Raw genomic sequence first — 23664 nt, forward strand, 5'->3', positions numbered from 1 at the left:
ACAACGGATAAGTCCATGGCTCTTTTATATGGATCGATTGGTTGATCTTGCTGATCTTCAATGGAGAGTCCATTTGGATTTTCTTATGTTATTATATTGTCGGGTACTATGAGCTAGGAACTATTGAAAAGGCCCCTAAGTGAACAAGTGAGCATTCTGGCCAATGATGCCATAGGTACACAGATGAAGGAATGATTGGAAATTAGAATTCAAGCTAGATATTTTGGAGGATTACGATCAGTGATACTATGGTTTCATTAAAAGATTGTTTTAAAGACAGCTGAATGTGTGAAAAAGGCAAATTCATATTCGCGGTGTGTAAGTGGTGTGACTATCTTGAACTTTTCTTGAAGTGCCAGCTAGGGGGCCTGGGAACTCTTTTCCTTGGTACCCAAGGAAAAACATAACTAATTTCCTAAATGGATCCTATCACTGCAGTGGTCATGGGATTGGATGGGGTTAGGTTGGACTGATGGATCCCTAAAATGAGACTCAATTCTTCTAAGTTACCATAGTTGAAGTAAATCCCGGATAACCTTTATTCTATGGAAAAGAATCAATGGATGTGCCTCTTGATGAGGAAAAAAGCATTGGACTCTATAATCCAAGTGGTAGGCTTTTCCTTGATCTGACCATGTGACTTATGGGTTCGGTCGAATCAGTTTGGGTAATTAAGGCTCTTGACTACGTTAGAATAAAAATATCGTGGAGGAGGAATTGCCTATCTTTGCTGGGCGAGGGAAGTTTTTCCGGGTTCGGTTTTGGAAGAACTGAGGGATTAGTCTCTTGTCCGGATATCCGTGGTGGGCGAGACCCCGAGTGAGAGGTTATGCCTTGCACAACAAGAAGTGCTACTTCCACTACTAGCACCCCCGAAATTTGTTGCGCAGAGGGGGCAGGGATCTTTCAAAGAGACTTGCACTTGGATCATAGAGACCAATGCTTTTTTCCTCATCGAGAGGCACAGCCATTGATTCTTTTCCATAGAACAAAGACTATCCGGGATTTACTTCATCTATCGTACCATAACACAATTGAGTCTCATTTTAGGGATCCATCAGCCTCTAACCCCATCCAATTCCTTGGGTTAGCCAACCGCCCAACCACTCTAGTGATAGAATCCATTTAGGAATTTGGTTATGTTTTGCCCCGGGGCACCAAGGAAAAGAGTTCCCAAGCCCCATATCCGACGCTTCAAGCAAACTTCAAGATAGTTACACCACTTACACACCCAATATGAAATTGCCTGATTCTTCACAGATTCAACTATCTTTAAAACAATCTTTTAATGCAACCATAGTATCACTGATCATAATCCTCCAAAATATCCAGGTTGAATTCTAATTTTCAATCGTTCCTTCATCGCTGTACCTATGGCATCATTGGCAACCAGAACGCTCACCACCTGTTCACTCAGGGGCCTTTTCAATAGTTCCTAGCTCATAGTTGTTGAAAGAACGGTAGAGGGGGAGGAGACACACACACAGGAGCAAACCCTAATGTATATTGCAAACCCTAACCATAGAGGGAAGCCATGTCCACTCTCACATAAAGCATAATGCACTAATCCATAATCCACACAACACACAATGAGTTGTGTCCACACTCTACTAACCCTAGCTAATGTCCACACACTATGACCAGCTGGACACGCGGTCATTTATGTCTCACACATGTTCCTACCTAATCTGCCAGCACATAGCATAGCTGGCTCATACTGACATCGAGCTTGAATATCTCAACAGCCCCTCTCAAGCTCATGATGTACTGCCGATGAAGATGTAGATGAGCTTGGGATATCAAGACTCTCAACACTCCCCCTCAAGCTCATCCCATGTACTGCCGATGAAGATGTAGATGAGCTTGGGATATCAAGACTCTCAACACTCCCCCTCAAGCTCATCCCATGTACTCCCAACATAGTCCGGAAGTACTCAAACTTCTCCCTGCTAAGTGGCTTCGTAAAGATATCAGCCACCTGCTCATCAGTCTTCACATACTAAAGATCAACTGAACCATCCAGCACCTTCTCTCTGACAAAGTGATAATGGACCTCTATGTGTTTGGTCCTCACATGAAACACTGGATTCTTTGCCAACTGTATACTTCTCATGTTGTCACAATGAATGACAACTTTGCCATCAAGAGGCTCACATAAATCTGCCAAGAGACTCTTTAACCATATAGCCTCACAAGTAGCAATGGCTGCTCCTCTGTACTCAGCCTCTGTACTGGACAAAGCAACTGTAGGTTGCTTTTTGCTACTCCAACTCACCACGGCACTTCCAAGTGTAAAAGCATATCCACTAGTAGACCTCTTGTCATATGCGCTACCTGCCCAATCAGCATCTGTGTAGCCATGTATGTCCAAGCTTTTACCACTCTCATAAAATAGACCATAATGTGCTGTGGTCTTCACATATCTCATGATGCGTCTCACTGCATCCAAATGTGGTTTCCTGGGGCTTTGCATAAACTGGCTAACTAGCCCCACCGCATAACTCAAATCCGGGCGTGTGATAGTCATGTATATGAGACTACCAACCAACTTCCTGTACATAGAAAGATCATCCAATTCCTCGCCATAATCAGCCCGCAACTTCACATTTTGCTCCAATGGTGTACTCATAGGCTTACACCCTGTCATGCCATACTTTGCCAACATATCCAATGCATATTGGCGCTGTACTAACCAAGTACCTGCATGATCTTTCACCACTTCAATTGCAAGGAAGTATCTCAACTCACCAAGATCTTTCATGTCAAATTGCCCACTCAAAGCTTTCTTGACATGCATCACATCTGCACTATGATCACCTGTAATAATCAAGTCATCCACATAGATGACTAGTAAAACAATCCCATGCTGTGTCTTCTTCACATAGAGTGAAGAATCTGCTGTAGAAATCTGAAAACCAAGTGAGATAAGATATCTACTCATCTTATCACTCCAAGCACGTGGTGCTTGCTTCAGACCATATAATGCCTTTTTCAACCTGCATACGTGAGTAGGATATCTAGGGTGTACATACCCTTCTGGCTGTGCCATGTATACTTCCTCTTGTAGATCTCCATTCAGAAATGCATTCTTAACATCCATCTGATGCATTTCCCAGCCATTAGCTGCAGCCATAGCAATGACTGCTCTCATTGTGCCCATCTTAGCCACTGGACTAAACGTCTCATCATAATCCAATCCTTGGGTCTGTGCATAACCCTTTGCTACCAATCTTGCCTTATGTCTTTCAATAGAACCATCAGATTTGCACTTCACTTTGTAAACCCATTTACATCCAATAACATTCTTGTCCTTTGGTAGTGCAACCAAATCCCATGTATCATTATGGACCAATGCGTCCATCTCCACATCCATTGCTTTTTCCCATACATGCTCTCCAATAGCCTCTGTATAGCATGTAGGTTCCACATGCTTCACCATAGATGTCATGTATGCATAGTGCATAGCAAAATCTCTATATGTCAATCTATCAATAGGATATCTGACCCTCTAGGATCTCCGCAATGCATGCGGGTCATTCTGTACACCTGTAACTCTAGCATGTGGTGGCACATATCTGTCCTGTCTAGCACCAGGTGTGCGTAAAACAGGTATGCCAAGCTCCTCATCCAAACTCTCAGAACTAGATGACTCATAACTTGTGATTCCAATTCCTTCGACTTTCTTTTTTGCCTTTGTCCATAGCACTACTCCCAGTGCTCACACTCTCCCAGTGCTCACACTCTCATGCCTCAAACGTCTTGACCATGGACGTACACTGCTACTCTCAGCTTCTGCTGTTGGCCCAGACATAGTAGTAGAACTAGAACTTGCTTGTGATGGCAAGTTCACATGTACATCAGCCTCAAGTGACTCAATAACACCCTCATCTTTTGCTTTATACCAACTAGTAAGCTCATCAAACACCACATCACGTGAGATGACCACTTGTCTAGTTTGTGGATTATAACACTTGTAGGCCTTTCGATCCTGTGCATATCCAACAAATACACATTTCTCTGCTTTAGGATCCAACTTCCTTCTTCTTTCATCAGGCACATGCACATAAGCTATGCATCCAAAAACTTTAAGATGTCCAATGTCTGGCCTGTAACCTGTGAGCCGCATCTCTGGCGTGCTTCCATGAATGGCTGCTGTAGGTGTTTTGTTCAATATATAAATTGCAGTAGCACATGCTTTTGCCCAATAGTAATCTGGCATGCTCTTTTCATTAAGCATTGCCCTTGCCACTTCACATATAACTCTATTCTTTCTCTCAGCCACACCATTCTGCTGAGGTGTATACCTGCATGTCAACTATCTTCTTATTCCATGCTTCCTCAAGAAATGCTCAAAAACTTTTGAGGTGTATTCACCACCTCCATCTGTCCTCAGACATTTAATCTAACAGCCATACTGCTTTTCTGCAAAGCTTTGAAATCCATGAATTTTTCCAACACTTCACTCTTCTCTTTCAAAAAGTATATCCATGTCATCCTGCTAAAGTCATCAATGAATGTAACATAGTATAAACTGCCTTTGATAGATGGGTTTTGTGCAGGACCCCATACATCACTGTGCATGATCTCAAGTGGCCTGTTACTCATATTTCCTTCTCTAGGAAATCTCAACCTTGCCTGCTTCCCAAACTGACAGGCTTCACAAACATGCATATGTCCATCATATTTGAACCTAGGCAATCCATTGACAATGCCTCTTGTTTGCATGTTCTTTAATCTCTGTATATTGACATGTCCAATCCTCTTATGCCACATATCAATGTCCTGTACCACATTCCTGCTCTTTGAGAACATGGCTGATTTTAGCTCAAGAATTCTAGCATCCAGCTTAAACAATCTTTCTTCTTTCTTGCCTTTAGCAATCACTCTACGTCCATGTTTGAAGTCTTCAACGAAGCATCCATGCTCGTTGAAACGAACCTGTAATCCCTATTCCACCATTTGACCAACTGAGGCCAATGTTGAAATATCAAGCTCGTATACAGCTGGAGGATAGCACATGGGTGCTGACAGAGTGACAGTATGGTAGATAGATATCGTGTGGTGTGTTTATGACCGCGTCCAGCTGGTCATGTGTGGTGTGGACATTACATTAGGTTTACTTTGTAGTGTGGATATAACACTATGTTGTGTTCCTCTTTGTGTGTGTGAGAGAGATGGTGACTATGGCTTTTCTCCTTCTTTATGATTGATGGTTATGGATTAGGGTTTGCTTCTCTTGTGTGTGTTACATCCTACTCCTGTTTTTTATCATGGTATCAGAGCCAAGAGCTCATTAGCTGAGTTGTGTGAGTGAGTGAGAGAAGAGGGAAGAAGAAGAAAAAGCTATGAAGGAAGCCATTGGAGCTTGGAGCAAAGGAAAAGCTATGGAGGAGCACACACCGGCATCAGATCTGAGAGCTAAGGACCATTGTTAAGTGTAGCAAGACCCCCTCTGCGGCGGATTGCAGGTGCCAAAGAGCAGGTTCAGTGAAGATTGAAGTGCATAAAGCAAGTGAAAAATTCTGGTTTTTTCTCTAAGCTTTCATGGAAAGCTTGAAGTGAATGTATACTCTTGACAAATGTATACACAAAGGCACATGTATTTGGGCTTGCAAATGTATTAGCAAAGTGGGCACAAGCAACATACAGAATCTTGAAGCAGATTGATGCATACAGATTTGATTAAAATCAAGAGAAAGTGGATTTATGTAAAAGTTTCTGGTTTTTCACAAAACCAGTGGACATACCCCCCGTGGAGGATCAATTGCAGAAGCTACAGAGAAAATTGAGCTAAACCCTTCATACCCAAGGTAGATTAGGTCATTGCTAACAAGCCTATCAAGTCAATTTGGATTTCCCCTCTCTCTACAGCCCACAAGAGCAGGCGGCGCATTCATCTGCAGAAGGATGGACAGTTTCACTTGATTTCATGCAATTCACTCATTTGGACACCAAATTGAATGATTTAAAGCTTGGAGAGTTTAGCAAAGACATTGCTAAGGACTTGTGATGCTTGGTTGCAGCTCATTTCATGTATTTGGAGCTCATTGAAGTGATTTATCAGAGGTGTGCAGAAAGTCTGTCCAAAAACAGAGTAGATTTAATCAAGGCATTAATCTTTGTCTATATCAAATTGGCCAAATTCCTCTGGTACAAGTAGAGTCCTATGAGTTGCTAAACTTTTGAATCAAAAAGTTTTGGATTTGGAGAAGATTTGAAGGAGATAGAGCAATTTTAGTGAGAGGTGGTACCTGACAGGTGTAGAAAAATTCAAACCAGAGGTTACAAAAAATTGGTGGTTCTCATTTCCCTTGAAGAATTGGATCAAACCCTTCTAGGATATGTTGGAGCAATGTGTTGGGAAGCTAATGCAAGTTGAATCATTGCATTTGGACAAGATTTGAAGGATTTAGAGCAAGATCTTTGACTGGTTCTCTGGCGAGAAAAAAACCAGAAAATTTTTTGTGAAAGAGTTTCATTTGGTTTCAACTTTGATCGAGTGTACATTGTTGGTGAACCATTGTGGGATGTTAATGCACACAATTTGAAAGCATTTGATGTGATTTGGAGAGATTTGGAGCATTACAGGTACTTCATACATTGTAATCGAAAGGGTACATCTACTCTATTTTTTTGCAACAATGGGAGATGGTCCGATACAGATTGTTGGCGAGAAGCTTGATCGCACTAACTTTCAAGTGTGGAAGTTTCGAATGAAGAGTTTTTTGAAAGGCAAAGGTTTATGGAGTCTTGTCTCGGAGGAAGATCCGGAGCCATACCTACCTCCTCAACCAAATAATGCTCAGTTACTGGCTCACAAGCAGTGGGTAGAGCGGTCTTCGAAGGTGTTGCATTATTTTTCAATATGTGTAATAGATGCCTTGCTTATTCACATCCAAGATGCAGATACACCGAAAGAAGCATGGGGTATATTGTGCCGAATGTATGAGACAGACACTGGTGCAAGGAAAATACAACTTAAGCAACAGATTCACAGTGTAACACGAAGGAATAGGAGCATACATGAGTATGTTCAGGAAATCAAGGGTTATGCTGATTCCTTGTCACATCGATCCATGCCCCAATGGATGATGATGATTTGGTTGCTCTCACATTGCGTGGTTTAGGCAAAGAATACAAATCTTTTGACACTTCCATCTCAGTAAGGTTGGGAGGAATGCCAGACTTCAATGAGCTTGTGTCATTGCTCATTGTGGAAGAATTGAAGCTTGGCCTTGGTAGTATGAGTGTTACAGGCGGTGCATCCTCGTCAAGCAATGATGAATATGCAAGAAATCAGGCTTTTTACTCATCTAGAGGCTCTTGAGGCAGGGGGAGATTTACCCCTCGAGGCCGTGGAGGACGTGGTTGGAATGACAGGTCTACTCAACCACAATCAAATCAAAATTTTCAGAATTCACAGTCATCATTTGGATCACATGGAGGACGTGGATTTCAATCCCATAGGGGGAGATTTGGAGCAGGTGCTCGTGGTAGAGGACGATGGCAAGGTCCTCAACAAAATTTGAATGGGATTGAATGTTACTATTGTGGCAAACTTGGACATTTGGCAAAAGATTGCTACAAAAAGCAGAATGATGCGAGGAATGGAAGACCACAACATGGAAATTATGCATCTACCAGTAACAATGATGGGAGTTCAAATCATCTTTTTGCAATGAAGCATGTTATGGGGACAATGGATTCTCAGAATGCTCGAGATGAGTCATGGTATATGGATTCAGGTGCCTCAAACCACATGACATGTCATGGTGAGTGGTTTGAGAAGATGCAACCATTGGATACAAATGGTTATGTGGTCACAGGAGATGATACTCAGCATCTTATAACACATGTTGGCAGTGTGTCTTTGAAGATGCATGATGGAAATGTGAAAAATATGTCAGAAGTGTTATACGTACCATCCATTACAAAGAGTTTGGCATCAGTAGGCCAAATGGTTGAGCAGGGATTACAAGTAAGATTCAATGAGAAAGGCTGTTTTGTGGAAGATTTTAAGCATGGTTGTAGATTGGTTGCCAAGGGAAAGAAGGAAGGAAGGTTGTTCAAATTGGATGCAGGCATACCAGAATTGAGCTCAGCCATGTTTTCAAAGAGTAATGGGATTGTGCAGGACATTGACATGTGGCACAAGCGGATTGGACATTGACATGTGGCACAAGCGGATTGGACATGTCAATATACAGAGATTAAAGAATATGCAAACAAGGGGCATTGTCAGTGGATTGCCTCGATTCAAATATGATGGACATATGCATGTTTGTGAAGCCTGTCAGTTTGGAAAGCAGGCAAGGTTGAGGTTTCCTAGGGAAGGAAACATGAGTAATAGACCACTTGAAATAGTGCACAGTGATGTATGGGGCCCATCACAAAATCCATCTATCAAAGGAAGTCTATACTATGTGACATTTATAGATGACTTCAGCAGGATGACATGGATATATTTTTTGAGAGAGAAGAGTGAAGTGCTGGAAAAATTCATGGATTTCAAAGCTCTTGTAGAAAAACAATATGGATGTTGGATTAAGTGTCTGAGGACAGATGGAGGTGGTGAGTGAATACACCTCAAAAGCATTTGAGCATTTCTTGCGGAAGCATGGGATAAGAAGACAGTTGACATGCAGGTATACACCTCAGCAGAATGGTGTGGCTGAGAGAAAGAATCGTGTCATATGTGAAGTGGCAAGGGCAATGCTCAATGAAAAGAGCATGCCAGATTACTATTGGGCAGAAGCATGTGCTACTGCAGTGTATATCCTGAACAAATCACCTACAACAGCCATTCATGGAAGCACGCCTGAGATGCGGCTTACAGGTTACAGGCCAGATATTGGACATCTGAAAGTCTTTTGGATGTGTAGCTTATGTTCATGTGCCTGATGAAAGAAGACGGAAGTTGGATCCTAAAGCAGAGAAATGTGTCTTTGTTGGATATGCACAGGATCGAAAGGCTTACAAATGCTATAACCCTCAAACTAGACAAGTAGTCATCTCACGAGATGTTGTATTTGATGAGCTTGCTAGTTGGTATAAAGCCAAAGATGAGGGAGTCATTGACACACTTGAGGCGAATGTGCCTGTGAACTTGCCATCACAAGCAAGTTCTAGCTCTACTACTATGTCTGGGCCAGCAGAGCAGAAGCTGAGAGTAGTAGCAGTGTACGTCCATGGTCAGGACGTCTGAGGCATGAGAGTGTGAGCACTGGGAGTAGTGCTATGGATAAAGGCAAGAAGAAAGTCGAAGGAATTGGGATCACAGGTTATGAGTCCTCTAGTTCTGAGAGTTTGGATGAGGAGCTTGGCATACCTGTTGTACGCACACCTGGTGTTAGGCAGGACAGATATGTGCCACCACATGCTCGTGTTACAGGTGTACAGAGTGACCCACATGCATTGCGGAGATCCCAGAGAGTCAGATATCCAGTTGAGAGATTGACATATAGGGATTTTGCTATGCATTATGCATACATGACATCTATGGTAAAGCATGTGGAACCTACATGCTATTCAGAGGCTATTGGAGAGCATGTATGGCAGAAAGCCATGGATGAAGAGATGGATGCTTTGGACAAAAATGATACATGGGAATTGGCTGAGTTACCTAAAGGAAAGAATGCAATTGGATGCAAATGGGTGTATAAGGTAAAGTGCAAGTCAGATGGCAGCCTAGAGAGACATAAGGCAAGGCTGGTCGCTAAAGGATATGCACAAACTTATGGTCTTGATTATGATGAAACCTTCAGCAGCCCAGTGGCTAAGATGGCTACAGTGAGGTCTATCATTGCACTAGCAGCACAAAAAGGTTGGGCTTTACATCAAATGGATGTCAAAAATGCTTTCTTGAATGGTGATCTATAAGAAGAGGTGTACATGGAACAGCCAGAAGGTTATGTACATCCAAAATATCCGACTTTTGTTTGCAGGTTAAAGAAAGCACTCTATGGTTTGAAGCAAGCACCTCATGCTTGGAGTGACAAGATCAACAGATATCTTGTCAGTATTGGATTTGTGGTTGGAAATGCAGACTCTTCACTTTATGTGAAGAAGACACATGATGGTATTGTGATGATAGTCATTTATTATGATGATCTGATTATTACAGGTGATTGTGGGAAAGGCATTGATGAGGTTAAGGCCTCTTTATGCAAAGAGTTTGATATGAAAGACCTTGGTGATTTGAGGTTCTTTCTTGGCATTGAGGTGATTAGAACAGGCAAGGGTATATGGTTGGTGCAAAGGCAATATGCACTTGACATGCTGGCAAAGTATGGTATGACAGCATGCAAACCAATGTTGACACCATTCTCTAGAGCAAAACATGAAGCTTAGGGCTGATTTGGGTGATGAGCTTGATGATATCACCATGTACAGGCAAATGGTTGGTAGCCTTATCTACATGACCATTACGAGGCCAGATCTCAGTTATGCAGTTGGTTTGATGAGTCAATTTATGCAGAGTCCTCGTAAACCTCACTTGGATGCTGTGAGACGGATTCTGAGATATGTCAAAACTACCGCGCATTATGGTTTTTTTCTATGAGGCAGGAAAAGACATGCATGTCTATGGATATACAGATGCAGATTGGGCCGGTAGTGCATATGACAGGAGATCTACCAGTGGCTATGTTTTCAGCCTTGGTAGTGGAGCTGTGAGTTGGAGCAGTAAAAAGCAACCTACAGTTGCTTTATCTACCACAGAGGCAGAGTACCGTGGAGCAGCCATAGCTGCATGTGAGGCTATGTGGTTGAAGAAGTTGCTAGATGATGTCAGGTTACAGAGTGATATGAGAGTTGTCATTCATTGTGACAACATGAGTAGTATTCAGCTTGCTAGCAACCCAGTTTATCATGCCAGGACCAAACATATTGAGGTCCATTATCATTTCATCAGAGAGAAGGTGCTAGATGGGCATGTTGATTTGACATATGTACAGACAGATGAGCAAGTTGCTGATATCTTTACCAAAGCACTTGGTAAGGATAAGTTCGAGTATTTCCGTACTCGATTGGGAGTCCTAGAGATGGACATGTCGAGCTTGAGGGGGAGTGTTGAAATATCAAGCTCGTAGACAGCTGGAGGATAGCACATGGGTGCTGATGATGATAGAGTGACAGTATGGTAGATAGATATCGTGTGGTGTGTTTATGACCGCGTCCAGCTGGTCATGTGTGGTGTGGACATTACATTAGGTTTACTTTGTAGTGTGGATATAACACTATGTTGTGTTCCTCTTTGTGTGTGTGAGAGAGATGGTGACTATGGCTTCTCTCCTTCTTTATGATTGATGGTTATGGATTAGGGTTTGCTTCTCTTGTGTGTGTTACATCCTACTCCTGTTTTTTATCAGCTAAGCTCTTAGTGATCGAAGGCACATACAGCACATCTGACATAGACTTTGTCTGACCATTATGCATGACCAATGGTACACTTCCAACATGTGTAATGACATGCTGGGTATCATCACCTGTTTCCACATAGCCTTTTACATCCATAGGCTTCATGTGCTCAAACCATTCTCCATGACACGTCATATGGTTTGATGCTCGTGAGTCCATATACCATGTATCATCATTCTCAGCATTTGTTGTCATAGAACCCACAACATGCTTCATGGCAAACAAATGATTTGCAGTTCCATCATTGCTACTTGATGCATAGTTGCCACCATGTTGTGCATAGTTTCCACCATAATGACCACCACGTTGTGCTCTTCCCCCTCTCAAATCATTCTGTTTGCGAAAGCAATCTCTCGCCATATGACCATATTTGCCACAATAATGGCATTCCACATCTTGCATAGCATTTTGTTGGCCTTGCCAATGTCCTCGACCACGGGGGTCACCTCTGCCTCGCTGAGGTGCATAACCACGACCACCTCGAGCACCATATGAAGGCTGAAAATTCTGTTGTGGAGGCCTATCCTGCCATCCGCGACCATTACCACCACGTCCACGTGATGCGAATCTCCCCCTGCCTCTAAAGCCTCTCTGCGAGTAGAAAGCCTGATTTCTGCCATCATCATGGCTAGTAGATGCATCTAGAAATGAATCACTGAGCTTGATTTCCTCAACCAATAAGAGTGAAACCAACTCATCCAAGTCGGGTAAACCTGTACTCCTCACGGAGATAGATGTATCAAAAGATTTGTATTCCTTGCCAAGACCACGCAAGGTAATATCCACCAAATCATCATCAGGCATGGGGGCATTTATTGTGGCCAATGCATCTGCAAACTTCTTGATTTCTTGCACATAATCATGTATGCTCCTTTTATTCCTTTTCACATTGTGTATCTGCTGTCGCAATTGAGATTTGCGGCACTCGTATCTGTATCAAACATCTTGACCAAAGTATCCCATGCATTTTTGGGATTCTCAGCATCCTGAATGTGTATGAGCATAGCATCAGATATACATATAGACAAATAATGCAGCACTTTGAATGCTCTCTTCTCTCTGAGCAATAAGCTGCTGTTGCTGTGTAGGTTACCGAGGTAGCTCAGGCTCAGGCTCAGCACCTGTAATGAGATTCCAAAATCCTTTTCCTTTCAAGAAACTCTTTATCCTGTACTTCCATGCCTGGAAGTTCTTCCTATCCAGCTTTTCACCAACAATCTGAACTGGATTGTCCGACATGTTGCTCAATGCGTACACCTTCCGCACACTTCAAATCTGTAAATGAGCCTTCCTCAGCTCAACCACACTTCAATGAATGTTCCAGATACTCCAAGATATCCAACAAACTCCAAATTTGATGTAGAAAATCAACCTGTAATCATCCAAGATGAACTGACTCACTCAGTGCGGGATACCCTGAATTGACACGCCTTCCAAGGCTCCAAATCGCAATGTAATGGTGCAATCAAGTATGGGCAACTTGTATTGACACCTAATGAACCTCAATGTTGAGTATCAACTCCATCTGACATGTGTAATTATCAATTTTTGAAAACCCCTTTTTCTGTTTTTGGAAAAACCAGAAAAACCAGTAGAAAATTTGCTCTAATTTCTTCAATATTTCACCAAATTGGGCAACCAGGCATTCATTGGCTTAGCAATAGTGTCCATCAAGTCCATGTAAGAGGAATTTGTCCAATTGTAAAACACCAAGGATTAATTGCTCAATTAAAATGCTCTGTTTCTCTGCAACCAGTGGACAGCCTGTTTTAATCAGCTCATTCCCAGCTCAATTAGGCATCATTGACCAAACAAATCACATAGCCCTCTTCTCCAAGGTGTAAAGCATCCAATTGCTAAGGAAGTTGTGGAAGGGACCAAGCATCCAATGAGAAATTGACCTCCTCGTAGGCAAAAAACCAGAAATCTGCCCTGTTTTCACTCTGTGAGCTGCGCCGCCTGCAAGTAGGGGATTTGGGAGGCTTTGTGATGCTAATTGAAGATGGTTTTAAGTCCCCAAGACACCTAGGCATGTGTGTGATCCACCAATGGTTCAATTTTTGCCAAAATCTCACTCCAAACGCATCAATTTTGGGCTTCCTCTTCTCTGTTTTGTGAGAGCTCAAAAAACCAATAATTTCACTCAATCAAATGCATGTAAATTGCTCCAAAAATTGTTCAAGGCTTGCACATGGGTTGCTAATACATCCCTCTTTGTCATATACATGTTTTCTTTGCCAGATTTACATGTATTTCCACCATACATCAATGTTCCCAAGCTTTAATGGAAAGCTTCAAAAACGAGAATTTTGCTTTGCTTTGATTTGCTCTAAAATGCTTTGCTTTTGCCTGTTTCACCTGCAATCCGCTCAAGGATGTTTAGAGGACCTTACCCGGTAGGCCAAGCTTTCAGATCTGATAGTATTTGGTGTGTTCCACAAGCTTCACAGCTCCAATGGACAGCTTCACAGCTTCTTTTCACAGCTTCTTCTCCCTCTTCACTCACTCATAAACCCTAATAAACAGCACAAGGCTCTGATACCATGTTGAAAGAACGGTAGAGGGGGAGGAGACACACACACAAGAGCAAACCCTAATGTATATTGCAAACCCTAACCATAGAGGGAAGCCATGTCCACTCTCACACAAAGCATAATGCACTAATCCATAATCCACACAACACACAATGAGTTGTGTCCACACTCTACTAACCCTAGCTAATGTCCACACACTATGACTGTTGAGATTCAAGCTCGATATGTCAGTGTGAGCCAGCTATGCTATGTACTGGCAGATTAGGTAGGAACATGTGTGAGACATAAATGACCGCGTGTCCAGTTGGTCATAGTGTGTGGACATTAGCTAGGGTTAGTAGAGTGTGGACACAACTCATTGTGTGTTGTGTGGATTATGGATTAGTGCATTATGCTTTGTGTGAGAGTGGACATGGCTTCCCTCTATGGTTAGGGTTTGCAATAGACATTAGGGTTTGCTCCTGTGTGTGTGTCTCCTCCTCCTCTACCATTCTTTCAACATGGTATCAGAGCCTTGTGCTGTTTATTAGGGTTTATGAGTGAGTGAGTGTAGAGGGAGAAGAAGAAGCTGTGAAAAGAAGCTGTGAAGCTGCCATTGGAGCTGTGAAGCTTGGAGCACACCAAATATTATCAGATCTGAGAGCTTGGCCTACCGGGTAAGGTCTTCTAAACATCCTTGAGCGGATTGCAGGTGAAACAGGCAAAAGCAAAGCATTTTAGAGCAAATCAAAGCAAGGCAAAATTCTGGTTTTTGAAGCTTTCCATTAAAGCTTGACAACATTGATGTATGGTGGAAATATGTATGATTATGGCAAAGCAAACATGTATTTGACAAAGAGGGATGTATTGGCAACCCATGTGCAAGCCTTGAACAAAATTTGGAGCAATTTACATGCATTTAATTGAGAGAAATTACTGGTTTTTTGAGCTCTCACAAAACAGAGAAGAGGAAGCCCAAAATTGATGCATTTGGAGCCTATTTTTGGTGAAAATTCAACCATTGGTGGGTTGCACACATACTTAGGTGTCTTGGGCACTTGTAGTACTCTTCAATTAGCATCAAAAACACTCCCAAACCCCCCTACAGCAGGCGGCGCAGCCCATACAGAGAAACAGAGCAGATTTTGTTCATTTTTGCCTACGAGGAGATCAAATTCTCACTTAGTGCTTGATATATTCCACAACATCCTTAGCAATTGGATGCTTTACATCTTGGAGAAGAGGGCTATGTGATTTGTTTGGCCAATGATGCTTAATTGAGCTAGGAATGAGCTGATTAAAACAGGCTGTCCACTAGTTGCAGAGAAACAGAGCATTTTAATCGAGAGCAATTAATCTTTGGTGTTTTACAATTGGACAAATTCCTCTTACATGGAGTTGAAGGACACTATTGCTAAGCCAATGAATGCCTGGTTGCTCAATTTGGTCAAATATTGAAGGAATTAGAGCCAAATCATTACTCGTTTTTTTGGTTTTTCTGGTTTTTTCAAAAAACAGAAAAAGGGGTTTTCAAAAATTGATGATTACACATGTCAGATGGAGTTGATACTCAACATTGAGGTTCATTAGGTGTCAATGCAAGTTGCCTAGACTTGATTGCACCATTACATTGCGATTTGGAGCCTTGGAAGGCGTGTCAATACAGGGTATTCCGCACTGCGTGAGGCAGTTCATCTCAGATGATTACAGGTTGATTTTCTACATCAAATTTGGAGTTTGTTGGCTATCTTGGAGTATCTGCAACATTCATTGGAGTGTGGTTGAGCTGAGGAAGGCTCACTTACAGATTTGAAGTGTGCGGAAGGTGTATGCATTGAGCGAACATGTCAGACAATCCAGTTCAGATTGTTGGTGAGAAGCTGGATAGGAAGAACTTCCAGGCATGGAAGTACAGGATAAAGAGTTTCTTGAAAGGGAAAGGATTCTGGAATCTCATTACAGGTGTTGAGCCAGAGCCTGAGCTACCTCGGCAACCTACACAGCAGCAGCTTATTGCTCATAAGCAATGGTCAGAGAGAGCATTCAAAGTGCTGCATTATTTGTCTATATGTATATCTGATGCTATGCTCATACACATTCAGGATGCTGAGAATCCCAAAGATGCATGGGATACTTTGGTCAAAATGTTTGATACAGATACGAGTGCTCGCAAGTCTCAATTGCGACAGCAAATACACAATGTGAAAAGGAATAAAAGGAGCATACATGATTATGTGCAAGAAATCAAGAAGTTTGCAGATGCATTGGCCACAATAAATGCCCCCATGCCTGATGATGATTTGGTGGATATTACCTTGCGTGGTCTTGGCAAGGAATACAAATCTTTTGATACATCTATCTCAGTGAGGAGTACAGGTCTACCCGACTTCGATGAGTTGGTTTCCCTCTTGTTGGTTGAGGAAATCAAGCTCAATGATTCATTTCAGGATGCATCTACTAGCCATGATGATGGCAGAAATCAGGCATTTTACTCGTAGAGAGGTTTTAGAGGCAGGGGGAGATTCGCATCACGTGGACGTGGTGGTAATGGTCGTGGATGGCAGGATAGACCTCCACAACAGAATTTTCAGCCTTCTTATGGTGCTCGAGGTGGTCGTGGTTATGCACCTCAGCGAGGTAGAGGTATCCCCCGTGGTCGAGGACGTTGGCAAGGCCAACAAAATTCTATGCAAGATGTGGAATGCCATTATTGTGGCAAATATGGTCATATGGTGAGAGATTGCTTTCGCAAACAGAATGATTTGAGAGGGGGAAGAGCACAGCGTGGTGGTCATTATGGTGGTGGTCCTTTAAGATTGCATGATGAAAAATCATGCACGTAAAGCTCTATTTAGCGAGACGGTCTTTTCCACAAAAATCACTCTTCACCCATGCTCATATAGCCTTTGCTCTCACTTCTTCCAGTCAGCTATCAAAGATTCTTCACACCGAAGCACACGGCTAGGAAGCGGTAGCTATCTATTGTAATTGCATACAGTAATAAAAAATTTTTGATTCTCCACATCTCTGTGTTTTCTGATTACTGTAATTGCATACAGTAATCAGAAATTTTTGATTCTCCACATCTCTGTGTTTTCTCTTGTCTACAAAGATCTTGGCTTCTGTTGTTTCGTAATTTCTTACATGGTATCAAAGCATAGGCTCTAGACAAGAGGCTTTTGTCTAAGGAGATTAGGAGAGATGGCTCAACCCGTAGCAAACGCTGTTGAGATATCGAGCTCATCCCCAGTGAGACGGTGGACACTGATGACCGGCCTGGGGGATAGGTCCCACACTTACACCACTGGCATGGTTGGTGAGGTCATGGGTGATATGCGGCTAGTGGGATGACAGGCTGTGTGACAGCCATTCTAGAGACTGGCATAGTTATAGCGCCAGCTCATTTAGTTAGGTTCACACTATAGAGAACCCGTGTATGTATTGGTTGAGTACCTTTCATATTATGTGTACTCTTATCTTGTATATGGGGTGTTGAGTGTTGAGTGAAGAAGAAGAAGATTTCCAGCCTCTCACCTTGTGTGTTCTCTATTAGGGTTTTGTCAGTGTGTGTGTGCTTGCAAGAGCTCAAGCTCTCTTCCCCCTTGCATCTTTTCACATGGTATCAGTGCGAGGTTCGTGCTAAGGGCTGAGCTGCAAGAAAGAGAACCACAGGAAGCGGTACGAGGGTAAGAGCTTCAACTACTCTTTCCTATTTGTGTTGGTGATTACACCCTTGTCGGGAGCTCTACGGGAGGCACCGGCAAACGATCTTTGATTGAGGAGCTTTCTTCGCGGGAGTGAAGCTACAGGGCAACTATATTGTCCTATTGGACAAAATTTTCTGGGCCAAAAACTATATTGTCCTATTGGACAAAATTTTCTGGGCCAAAAACGCGTTTCGGGCGTGTCTGGACCTCCGTTTTTCAGAAAGCAGGCGATTTCGAGCACTGTGGGTAAGTCATTGATTCTCTGCAGAACTCTGTTTTAAGAACTGCAGGAAGACAGATTGACTGTGCAGACACTGTGGGTGCTGCAAAGAGGTCAACAGTTGCCATTAGGTGTATGTATGCACATTCAAGTCACTGGTTGTGACATTTGAGTGTACTACAATACCGTTGCAGAAAATACAGTAGTTTGTGCAGGACAAACCAGAGTGCTGTTTCTAGTAAAATTGTGTGTCTGGCAAGATGTCAAATGATGGCATAACCCAAATTGTGGCTGAGAAGCTTGATAAGAATAACTTCCATGCTTGGAGGTTCAGGTTGACGAATTTCTTGATGGGAAAGGGTTATTGGGACTACATAGAAGGTGAGCATGAAGAGGCACCGGAGATACCGGACATAAATCCAACTACTGGAGATGTGAAAGAGTTTAAAGACTCGAACCAAGGAGGCACCGGAGATACCGGACATAAATCCAACTGCTGGAGATGTGAAAGAGTTTAAAGACTCGAACCAAGGAGCCAGGAAAGTTATGTATTGGCTCTCCATTAGTATATAGGACACCATGATTGGGCACACTCAGGATGCCAAGTCCCCCAAGGAGGCATGGGACACCTTGGTTAAACTTTATGAAACAAATACCAAGGCACGCACGATATAGTTGAAGAACGAACTTCATACTGTGGAGAAAAAGAGCATGTCTGTGAATGACTATGCATTGAAGATAAAGGGTATTGTGGAATCCCTTGCATCTATTGGTGTGTCAGTAGATGGCATTGATAAGGTAGAAGTCTATCTACGTGGTCTTAGGCCACAATACAAGGCGTTGAAGACGTCTATTCAGACTCGGGAAAAACATTCCCAACTTTACAGATTTGGTGTCTATGCTGATTATAGAAGAGAAGAGCTTGGGTGAAGACCAACAGTCTTCACACAAAACAAAACCAGTTCAGAGCAACAAGCCTTCTGCACCTCATGCCAGACTCTGTCTGGATCCTCAACCTTCTTAAACCTGTTCAAAAGTGCAGTCTTCAATCCATCTTCGGTCATTGGAACGCGAAGCTCAGCATCCCTTAACGACTCTTCAAAAGTTATGAACCATGTCCTCGCATCTCCCTTCAAACATATAATACTCAGCAACCGCAATACCTGTACCGGCGCGTTTTGATGTGGTTGCCTATGCACGCAACCTCCATCCTTTCAAGAAAATCCGCTACATCCTCACTAGGACCACCAAAAAACTATGGATACGACATCATTTTGATCCCCAAGGTGAACCTCAAATCCCAAGAAAAAACAAGAAAAACACCTTCCCTGAAACCTTCAACCCCTAGGGCATACACCCTTGTAGGCAAAAAAAAACACTCGGTGGGGGCACCAAAAAGCTGTGGAGTGGAAAAAAAACAAGGAAACAGGCCTCTATAGCTTCCCACTCCCCCAACCTTGGAATCACTAGCACAAAATAGGGGCACCATAGACAAAGTAATCACCCAACAAACACATATGCTCTCACTGTGTGCATGACGAGGTAATCGAAGGCTGGCACAAGGTGCATTGTGAGAGTGTAAACCCGTGGACTACACCACCAAACACGTCAATCACGCCTTCTCCTTCAAATCAACACACAAAAGATATATACTCACAAACCATAGCCAAATTCATCACCAATATCATCCATCTTTGAATTCCCAATCAACACTTCCATACAGCTTCTTTCGACACACAGAAGCTTTTGCTTCACACCATCTCATATACATAACACCTTCCAAAACAACCCAATCATCAAGGCGACATATACCTGGGCCATGGTTGAGAGCAGCGGCCTTATTGCCATCGCCATCACTCCCTTTATAGGAGAGCAATACCTTTGCAGCCCACCGTATCAACACAACAAGGATCACCCTACAGATGAGCCACCACCATATTTACCACTGGATTTATGATCATAAGGGCATGAACGATCTCGGAAGCCTCCACTATCACTGCAAGAAGGCCCACCACTACTGTAGCGATCACGTATATGAGCTGCGATGGCCACGACCATCATTCCTTGCAGAGCCGCCACCCACAGGTTCTTGATCAGCTACACCATAAAAAAATCAAATATGGCTACTGCAGTCGGTGCCATGCACTGCCGACCATCATCACATGCTTGCTAAACATGGCCAACACCCACATACTATAAGCGTCAGAGAACGACATCCAGAATCAACCTAGGATCAACCAGCCACCATCATGCCAATTGTAGTTCCCATATACTTCCACGTGGAGGCATTACCAAGAGCTCTTACAAGAGCATGAAACCACCTTGTTCCAACATACATGCATCAAAGCCCAAAGGCTGCTAACATCAAGGCCTTTCGCAAGTTTTCCACACATTGGAGACCAATCTTTCCCCCAAGGCCAAACTTATTTCCACAAAATTTAAGAAAATTTTGCCATTAGCTCCTTTGTATGGCTGACCGTTTCTCAAATTTTTACATTCTAAATCTACTTAGAATTTACCCCAAGATGAATTTAGCACTCGAATCTAATCAATTCTCATTTTTTTAAGAGTAAACAATATGAAAAGTTTAACTCTATTTATTTGATTACACATCTTGGATAAAGAAGGGCTGAATTCACAATCAAGAGAAGGGGGAAGCCTTTCCATATCAAGGCATAACATCCAATTGCACAAAAAAAAAACAAGAAATCAGAAAACCATAGAATAGAATTAAAAAAAAAGTAGAATTTCTAACTTACATGGAGTTTTGTGAGCTTTCCTTTGCCTTGAGGGATTGAGGGTTATACTCTTTCTTGGATCAAGAGTGGCCACCGATTATTTGTAGAGGAATTAGTCAAAAACAAGTGAATTATCAAAGAATTCAATGTTTTTGGCCCTCGTGGTGGGGAGGAGTAGAGTAACAGTACATAAAACACTATTAAGCTTCTACAAAGGGGGAGGCTTCTATTTATAGGAAAAAATGAGCCTCTAACCAAGCAAACTGATTCTAGAATTGTTCAGATCAGTTTGGTCAATTTTTGACCATTTTTGGGTCAGTTTAGTTCACTTTTTGGATCCAGTTTTGAATTAGGAGAGAGGAGAGATGAAATATCTAATTTTAATGATTTAAAATTGAAAAGCAATGATGAGAAAAAGGTGCCTACTTCATGAGGGGGAATCCCTATCCTGAGGTGTCAAAAATCAAATTTTTTTAACTATTTTCCTTGGTCCTTAGTTCACTCTTCATCTTATGTGAACATTAACTCATTTTTGGGGGGGTTTTCTTTTATTTTTTAATTTATCTCCTCCCTACATTTGGATTAATCTTATTCGTCCACCATAGGAACCTTAATCTAAAATTTTCAAAAAATCTGGACCCTTAGGCTAAGGCCTTTTGAACATATTATAATTTATTTCTAATGCACCTTCTGAAATTCTTTTTGAACTTCTGTTTCAAGGAAATTTATTTTAATAAGAAGAGATATTTTTCCATCCAAAAATATCTAAAAATTGAATAATCTCTCTCTAGAATATTTTCTCTCTCTTAGGTAGAAACAAGATCTTTTATTAATTTTGAAGAGGGGATTGATTAAAGGGGAAGATACTGGACATTCTTGAGGGTTGGGGAGGAATATTACACCATATACCAAGTTTCCCTCTTACTTGGTAGCCCGCGACTAGTGCCGCAAGTCCTTAACTCATAGTCCTTGACACTCTCTCTCTATGTGTCCAAGGCTACTACTACTAGTGCCCGTGACCTTGACTAAAGTGCTCACACATACATCTACCACATGGCCTACATCATCGGTGCTCAGAGGTGGTTTTACTCTATTGGGTCAGCTTACATTGGCTTGTGGGGTTTCTCTCTCTTTCTCTCTCAGAAAAGATGTCCTAGCTTCTCTACCTTAGGAGTCTCCATGAAGTTTGCCGATGTCGATTCTTCTTCATTTGGTTTGCTGAAGGCAGTCTCTAGCCATGTGCCCTGGCTTCGCATAGTTGTGGCAAGTGAAGGTTCTTCCTCCTCCCCTGCCTCTTCCTAGTCCTCGTCTCCTCATGCAAGGCCTCCTTAGGTGTAGAATGCTTTCTCCTCTCCAGTTGTTGGGTCCAGTCCTTTCTTCTCTTTGACCTTATTCTCTTACTCTAGTAGAGCTCCTTCTATCTCATGCAGCTTCAAATCTGGTACATTCTTTAAGGTTGCCACAATGTTCTCATACTCTCCCTTGTCCACACTCTTCAGAAGCACTGCTAGTGCCTCGTCAACTTCTACCTTCTTCCTAATTGCTGCCAGTTATTGCTTAATGCTTTTGTATTTGTTCAAGTTTGTGGTTACAGGTTCACTTTCCTTCATGTCAAGTTTGTAGAATTGCATTAGCAGATTTATCTTTGAGTTTTTTGCTTGAGTGAAAAATAATTTGTTAAGTTCATCCCATGTATCTTTAGCTCGTTGTATCCTTGCAATGTGGTGAATGATTTCATCATTTAAGCTAAGTGCAATGAGTCCTAATTCTTTCTCATTCTTTCTCTTCTCATTCTCCCAATTCTCCTCTGGACATTCATCTCTTCCCTCAACTAGTCCCCACAGATTTTTCCTCTCATGATGCAAATACATGGTCTTTGTTTGCCATGTATGGAACTGCTCCCCGTTAAATTTAGCTTTTTCTTGTGCACTACTCATGATGATTTGAAGGGGGTCTTACCTCTTGATCCAATTCAAGTTTAAAGGGCAATGTCTACCCTTTTGAAACTTCAATCTGATGATTACAACAAGTTTTGATCACTAATGATGCTCAGGAAACTAGGTATACTAGTTCACAGTCTGTGTGTGCAGAGAATACACTGATTTGGAGGGATTAATCGGGATAGTGATTGTGACAAAAAATTAAATTAGAATACATAACTTGTGTAGAACCTTCCCAGTGCTCGATTAGATCCACCAATGCCTAATTAACACCTTGATTAGTTGAATTAATCAAGCAATTTACCAAGATAATTCAGTGTTCATGTGTAGAAGGTTGTCCCCACTTGGAGTCTTCAATTGATCCATTTGCACAACTCTAATCTCAAAATGCTTCAATATAGTAGTAGATAAATGCGTGTAGATATGTTTTGAGCCCACAAACATCAAGATTGAAGCTTTAATGAAGAATTAATCAAGTGATTAACAGAGGCACTTCCTTCCTTGACTGTGCACAGTGCTGGATCTCACTGTAGACTTGATGAAATCAAAAACCATCTTCACCAGCTTGTAGAGCTTGTTTGAAAACCCCCAAGTCTAGTTGGAATTAGACGGATTCAAAGCGAGCTCAACGTATGGAGCATTTTTTTCCAATATTGCTGGTGCCTGATAAATGCGCTGTTGTTGTCGACTGCGCTGAAATTCGCTAATTCCTTCGAGCTGCGTGTGGAGCCCTAAGTCTTGTTTGTGCCTCTAAAAGGGATTGGGAAATGAATGTGTGTGAAGGGAGAGGGAGTTCCTCCACCAACTGGGGGTATATAAGATAATTGAAAGAAGAGACTAAAGAAAAAGTTTAATTTCCAATCATGATTAGTAGAGTAATTAGCAAGGTAATTAGGCTCAAAAATCAAATGAATCCTAAGCTTGGATCTAATACCATTTGAAATGCAAGCAAGATTGGACTATGGTGGATCAAATGCAAGGATCAACATGATAAGCATGTAATTAAGAGAGGTGATTAAGATGAGATTAGTACACAATTAATCTAATAGCTTAAAGTAGGCATGGATACTCAAAAACCAGCAACTTCTCATTAGGCCACTGCCTCAATTTATAGGTTTTACATCCACA

This window comes from Cibotium barometz, chromosome 43, assembly GCF_041138505.1.
Source record: "Cibotium barometz isolate CiBa-2024 chromosome 43, ASM4113850v1, whole genome shotgun sequence".
NCBI classification, from domain to species: Eukaryota; Viridiplantae; Streptophyta; class Polypodiopsida; order Cyatheales; family Cibotiaceae; genus Cibotium; species Cibotium barometz.